The sequence below is a fragment of the Acomys russatus genome, chromosome 25, assembly GCF_903995435.1.
Source record: "Acomys russatus chromosome 25, mAcoRus1.1, whole genome shotgun sequence".
Lineage (NCBI taxonomy): Eukaryota > Metazoa > Chordata > Mammalia > Rodentia > Muridae > Acomys > Acomys russatus.
Window position 1 is genome coordinate 49,084,508 of NC_067161.1, and position 7,612 is coordinate 49,092,119.

The window sequence follows — 7,612 nt, forward strand, 5'->3', positions numbered from 1 at the left end:
GGATTAGGAACTGCAGTTACATGTGCCTGTGATTTACACGTGGGTCCTCTGCAAGAGCAGCTGTGCTCCTTTGTTTTTGTTTTTGGAGACAAGGTTTCACTATGTATTTCAGGATGGCTTTGACTTGCTAAATAGCCCTGGCTGGACTCAAACTGAAGCAAATCTTCCCACCTCAGTTTCAAGAGTGCTGGGATTATAGATGTGTGTCACCACACTCCATTTATACCAGTTTTTTTTTTTTGATAGTCAAATTAGCATCACAAACATCATCAGTTTTATCCACATTAACTTATATACTCAATGCAATTGTAGTAAAAATACTTACTTAGTTTATTGTTGTTGTTTATTTTCTTACTGTGCTCAGAAGTATAAGTGCTGATTCTAGAATGTTAGTGGAACTGGAAAATCGGGTTCAAAGGCAGCTGAAAAGGACGCATCAGAGAAGACCAGATCCAAAGGATGTGAGCACGCATGGAAAACTTCTACACATAAAGGCATGTGATTGGGCAAATCAACTAAATGGAAGAATTTTGTGACTTGGAGAAGGTTGGACACCGTCAGATAAGGCAAAAAAGTCTTATCCTGCCTCATAAAATATGACAAGATAAATTCCAATTGGCTCAAAAATGGTAAAAATGTTAAGAATTCACTCATAAAGGCATGTGGGAGCTTTTTTATGAAAAAAAAAGAAAAAATTCCTTGTTTTGCAACAAATAAAGTTTCCTCTAAAATGTTAGCACATTGCTGATGATGGTGGTGCACGCCTTTAATCCCAGCACTCGGGAGGCAGAAACAGGTGAATCTCCGTGAGTTCAAATCCATCTTGGTCTACATAGTGAGTGCCAGGCCAACCAGAGCTACATAGTGAGACCTTACCTAAGACAAAAATAATTGCTGCGCAATGATGGCGCACGCCTTTAATCCAGTACTGGGGAGGCAGAGGCAGGTGGATCTCTTGAGTTTGAGGTCAACCTGGCCTACAGCCAAACCTACACAGAGAAACCTTGTCTTAAACAAACAAACAAACAAATGAAAAACAGTTAAAATAAAATATTACTTCATCCAGCCACACTAATTTTACCCCCACCATAAATCAAAAGGTGATAGAAAACTGGAGAAAACATTTGCAACTTTATCTCATGTACAAATGTGTAAGGAAACCATCACCAAAGGGGTGGACTGATGGACTGACCCAAACTCGAGGGAATAAGGACCCTACACAAGGTGATAATACGCAGGAAGCTAAAGCAGAGATGTGGGACCCGGAGGTCTCGCATAAGCTGAAGCCTTATGTCAAGCTGGCTTCTTAAGCCACACCATTCATTTCACCCTACTTACAGGGGGAAACGGCCCAGGTATCAGAGAGCAAAGAGAACACAGGGCACCTCAAACACAGCTGTCTAAGGACTGAGAACCACAGCCCAGGGGGAGACTAGGGTCCTCAGAAATCATAGCCTGCACTCTTTTAGGGTCCTGGCTCTAGTCTTAGACAGGGCCTTGTCAAGTCCGCTCCCGGACAAAGACCTAGAACTCACATCCCCTTGTCCTTTCATCAGGGCCTCTGAGAAAGTCTTGGACTGGCTTGCCCTCTTAACAGTGGGCCAACGGTATGATAGGCGATTTCTAAACAGGAACAGGGTTTGATGCAGCATTTCTGCTTCTTAAAATGTGTCCAGCAGACATGCTTGCCTATGTGTGAAGGTCTATTTATACAAGGTTATTTACTGAGCTAGAACTGGAGATAGCCCAACTGCCCATCAATAAGAGGCCTCTTAAATGAATCATGGTCCAACCGCATATGGAGATCTGTGCACCAAGAAGAAGCTCTTTGTGTGTTGGCATGGGAAATGTTCTAATATACATTAGAGAAAAGCTGCAGGCAGGACATGCCAGTATCTCAGGGTTCCTTTTGTATGGAAAGGGGGAGAAAATTAAGCATACACTCATTTCTACAGGCAAAAACTGCAGAGGGGGGATTGGAACCTGGAAATACACACAAACAAATAAAGGGAAAGAAATGGGCGTGGTAGATGTAAGAACTTTGATGGTAGGTTTGAGGTAGGTTGGTAGTCTGAAACTTGCTATATAAGCCAGGCTAGCCTTGAACTAGAGATTCGCCTGCTAGGATTAAAAGGTGTGCACCCTGACACCAGGCAAAAATTAACTTCTCAGTATATGCCTTTAATATTTTTTAAAATTATGAGAACAAATTACTCTTTCAAGGTAAAGATTAAAAATAATTCTCTGTTTATTAGGGCTGGAGAGAGGGCTGAGCGGTTAAGTGCAATGGCTTCTCTTCCAGAGGACTCAGGTTCAATTGCGAGCACCCACATGGCAGCTCATATAGAGTTTGCCTTAGACCTAGACATTTCCTCCTCCTCCTCCTTTTCCTCCTCCTCCTCCTCCTCTTCCTCCTCCTCCTCCTCGAGTTCCATGAGATCTGACACCCTCACACAGACAGACATGCAGGCAAATCACCAACACACATAAAATAAAGATAAACCATTAAAAACACTTGTCTGTTTATCTCTGCCATTCCTAGATCTTGCCATAATATGTCAAAGCATGGCAGGAGTTTCCTATTTTGTTGGTTTGGTTTGGCCTCTCTCTCTCTCTCTCTCTCTCTCTCTCTCTCTCTCTCTCTCTGTGTGTGTGTGTGTGTGTGTGTGTGTGTGTGTGTGTGTGTCAGTTTGTGGGCTCTTTTAGGAATCTATCATCACTTTAAGCCAAATATTCGCCACCCTCTCTTTTCCCTGCATGCGAGAGCCCTTCTTACCATGGCTTTACATCCCTGTCCTGGTGTGCCTGTTTGACTACGGTCCCCGCCTCCCTGCCCCCAAGAGTCTCATTAATCATAAACTTGGCCCCGGGTGTTGGGAGGTGGTGGGACTTTGAAGAGAAAGCGTCAGATTGTTATTGACCCTTCTTTGGACTCTGCCTTCCTTTCTGTTTTTGTTGTTTTGTTTTGTTTTAAATGTATACAGTGCTCTGCCTGCATGTACACCTGCAGGCCAGAAGAGGGCATCAGACCTCACTATAGATGGTTGTGAGCCACCATATGGTTGCTGGGAATTGAACTCAGGACCTTCAGAAGAGCAGGCAGTGCTCTTAACCTCTGAGCCTCCTCTCCAGCCCTTGCCTTCCTTTCTTGATGTGTTAACGTTCCCTACAAGAATGCCCTTCATAACACCATCTTGTCACTAGTCCTAAGAAATAAATCACTTTCCAGGGCCCCAAGTATTTCATTATGGGCAGATTTTATTTTTGCCTAGATGAACCTAGATTTGACTTTTTCCTTTCGGATCCCCTCTGGAGAGTCCTTGAAGATAGTCTTCTACCCACAGTGTCCTTTATATCTGTCCTGCCAGTCAACACTCAGTTGACATGGGTTTCATGCCCTGAATATGCATCCAATTCGCTCTCCTTTATTCATTTCTGAACTCTGCCTTCATCCCTCTAAGTATACTTGTGTCTAACTTAAATTAAATATGAATTTAGTCTACTGCTCCCTTTGAGGCAGGTTGGCTTATTTTCCTTCTTCAACAGCCGCTGCCCCCATCAGAGTCCTCCTTCGGTGACATGCCTCCTCCAGCAAGGCCACGCCCCCAATCCTTCCCAAACAGTTCCACCAACTGGGGACCAAGCGTTCAAATACACCATCCTATGTGTAATCACTCTCATCCAAGCCAACACAATGAGGAACTACCTGACTGTCCTCGCATGCACTTTGGTGTGACTCCCGTCTTAACTCAGCATTTCATTTCGGTTCTTGATTTTTTTTTTTTTTGCTTGTGACCACACAGTGGCAATAAGCTGTGTACACACACACACACACACACACACACACACACACCCCTAACCACTTCCTCAACTTTTCTCAAGTACAGTACCAACCAACCTCAGCAGCATCGCCACCACAGGAGCCAGGGGCCTTCCCTGGATTGTAGTCTTGTGGGAATCCTATAATTAGCCTTGTTTCAAATCCTGGCTCAGCCGTTACTGAAGAGGAAATTTTAACCTTCAACTTCCCTTTCCTTCTTCTTTTCTTTTATATAATGAAAAGTTTGGGAGAGATTCTCTCTGGTTGTTCTAGCTCTGAGATTCCGTGAGTCTACACGATAAACGAAGAGGCGGCAGGTAAGGGGTATAGAGCTATTTCACACGGTTTCCAAGGAGACAAAGAGCAGAGCTGGGGAATACCCAACCGGGGGGGAGTTATTGGCAAGAATAGATGTCGAGTTTAGGAGGTGGGGTGTCAATCAGGGTACGGGGGATGCGGAGAAGGGGGAGGATGTCAGCAGAGGCTACCAAGAGAAGAGGAAAATCACACATCAAAAGGAGGATTAGAGATGGAGTTGAAGACCAGGTAGCTTAGCTTTACAATGAAGCTTAGTTGTTTAAGGGTTAAGACATTTTTAGGTCTAGATAGATGTTTTAAGTTGATAATGACAAGATGTGATGGAGATTGATTTACATTCAGAATTTTAGACACACCGAGATAGGAAAGATGTTTTCTTCAAGGCTGTCAAATACAAATAGCCAAATGTTACTAAGAATGTAACATTTATATAATTCCTAATTGTGCCATGGTTCTTCTTGCTATACGTAGTTTATTGTATATATGTGTAATAATGTAAATGTATATGTAAAAAATAAAAAACATTTCATTAATAATAAAAAAATAAAAATAAAAAAAGAATCCTGGAGCCACATTTGACAAATGTACATTCAACCATAAATAGAAAAAAAAAAAGTAGGATTAGAAGCCAGGTGCACCCCTGTAATCTCAGACCCTGAGGGAGGAGGAAGGGTGTGAGTCTGAGGCTTGTGCTCCAAACCAAAGCAGGAAGGAACATAAAAACAGTCCATCTAGGATGTAACTAGCTGGTAGAATACTGCTTCCCTGCCGCGCATGAAGCCCTTGATTCAATTCCCAGCACCCCATGAACAGGGCACGACGGTGCACGTCTGTAACCTCAGCCTGAAGGGTCAGAAGTTCCAGGTCACTCTTGGCTTCACAGTGACAGCCTGGGCTGTGTGAGACAGAGGCCCGACGGAGAACCAGCACACCCTGAGAGTGACCATGGCGGAGTGACTAACCCCAGTGGAAGCATACGCATTATCTTTCATAGTTATCATAAATACGGAAGTATATGACTTTTTAGAAGTTTGTTCATGAAATAAAAATATTCCAGAAACTCCCAAAGACATGCAGAGCAAGGTAACAACCCTGCATCTCCTGGGCCCAATTTCAAACACGGCTCGCCACCAACTCACAGTAAGGCCCCCGATCCTGTTCCCTTTGCTTTCACTGCCACAATGGAGTTCTCGCCGCTCTGGATTGCTTGCTTATTATTTGTCATTTCTAGTTCTTTACAGTTCCATACTTATGAGCAACACTTTATTTTTTTTAGTTAGATCTGATGCATGGAAGTAAGAAACCTGATGGCTGAAATACTGGAAGCAAGGCCAGGCGTCCTAGCCGAAGGCGGCCAGGGAAGTTCCGCTAGCTTCCTCTTTCCTGTGTGATGAGGTCACCAAGGATGGCCTCCACCGGTGGATGGAGCACATGGCTCATCGGATGCAGGGAGAGAGCCACAGCCCTCCAACACCCTGAGTATCTGCGAGCTCGGGGTCACCGGGAACTCTCTTCTCAGAAGTACCAACAGTGGGAGATCAGAAAAGACCGAGGAGCCATTTAGCATTGCAGGGACAAGCCACAGGGCAGGCTGTGGCTGAGGCCAGACTTCAAGACCAGGGTCAGTCTGCAAGCATGGCCAGTGAGATGGAGACCGTGAGAATCCCCCTCGTCCTGCCTCTGGAAGGGCCTGTGAAGCTGTCTCTGAGTGGGGCCTGGCCCCCTCAGCCTCAGCAAGCCGCCAAAATGAAATGAAAGAATCATTCTGTGAAAAGACAGCTGGGGGTGCATGCTGTGTATCTTGTTACTGGTGACGCTATGGTCATTTAGCGGTGTCAACTGAACTAAAAACAAAAAACAAAAAACAAAAACTTTAAAAAGATTTAAATGCCAGGCTGTGGTGGCGCACGTCTTTAATTCCAGCACTTGGGAGGCAGAGGCAGGCCGATCGCTGTGAGTTCGAGGCCAGCCTGGTCTACAAAGTGAGTCCAGGATGGCCAAGGCTACACAGAGAAACCCTGTCCAAAAAAAACCAGAAAAAAACAAAAAACAAAAACTTTAAAAAGATTTAAATGCCAGGCTGTGGTGGCGCATGCCTTTAATCCCAGCATTTGGGAGGCAGAGGCAGGTGGATCGCTGTGAGCTCAAGGCCAGCCTGGTCTACAAAGTGAGTCCAGGACAGCCAAGGCTGCACAGAGAAACCCTGTCTTGAAAACCAAACCAAACCAAAACAACAACAAAAAAAATATTTAAATGGCAGTAATAATAGAAGATAGCTGTTTTCAGGGAGGCCGCTGGCATGGAAACCTGTGCGTGCGTGCGTGCGTGCGTGCGTGCGTGCGTGCGTGCGTGCGTGCGTAGGTCAGACTTGAGCTCAGCAAGCACCTGTCACTCACTTAGCCATCTCGCTGGGCCAAGAATCCCACCATCTGTAGACCACCCGGCCCTACAGGGAACGCAGCTAAGCCCCAAATGTTGCCACAACAAACAGATTAGAACACACTTCATCAACTTTAAAAATCATTTGGAGGGGGAAAAGGAAAGGGTTTTTATAATTCTGCTTTAGAAATGACATGTCTCGGTAACCCTTTTAATTCACAATCTGCTTTCCTCCCCCCCCCGCCCCCAAAAGTCTGTGAATAATTAGGACTTCTTGGGGAGGGAAGAATCAAATCTACAGATGACTCTGAAATGTGTGAATTCTAAAGTGACGACTCATGAAGCTGGCATGGTACAGTTGTCTGCACTCCGCTAAACAGCTCATCCCTGGGCTGTGGTTGGGGACTTTGGTTTTTGTTTTGTTTTGTTTTGTTGGTTTTTCGAGACAGGATTTCTCCATTTAGCCTTGGCTGTCCCGGACTCACTGTATAGACCAGGCTGGCCTCGAACTCACGGCGATCTGCCTGCCTCTGCCTCCCAAGTGCTGGGATTATAGGCCTGCACCACCGTGCCCGGCTCGGACTTTGTATTTTAAAGTCAATAATTATTTTCAAGCTTCAGACTTTGGGTTCACAGGGCTCCAGACAGGGGGTTGGGGCAGGGAGCCGTAACCAATAGGTTCTGCGGGAGCTGCCAGGGTCTGTGGGCCCCGTCCTGCGTCTGCCCCCACACTCACAGTCACTTTGTGGTGTTAGGCGCGGATAGCAAGGGCAGTCTCTCGCCGATCTCATCTCTACAGGTAGTAGCCAGAACCTATGTGTTATTTGTTTCTCCCGGCTGGTGAGGACCTGCCCACAGCCTAGGAGAGTGTCAGGCATGTCACAGGTACTGTGTGGAAATGGTTGTTCTGAGAAATGCTTTTTAAAGCTCACCTTTACAAATCAAAACTTTCACATCATGACCTATAACCAAGTTAGTAATGTGCTTTGAGGTCATCTTCAGCTCCATGGTCTGCTTACACACTGCGTATTCAACCCACTCGGAGTTCGTTAACGCCTTTATCATTTTTATTTTAAGTTTATGTATATGTGTTTT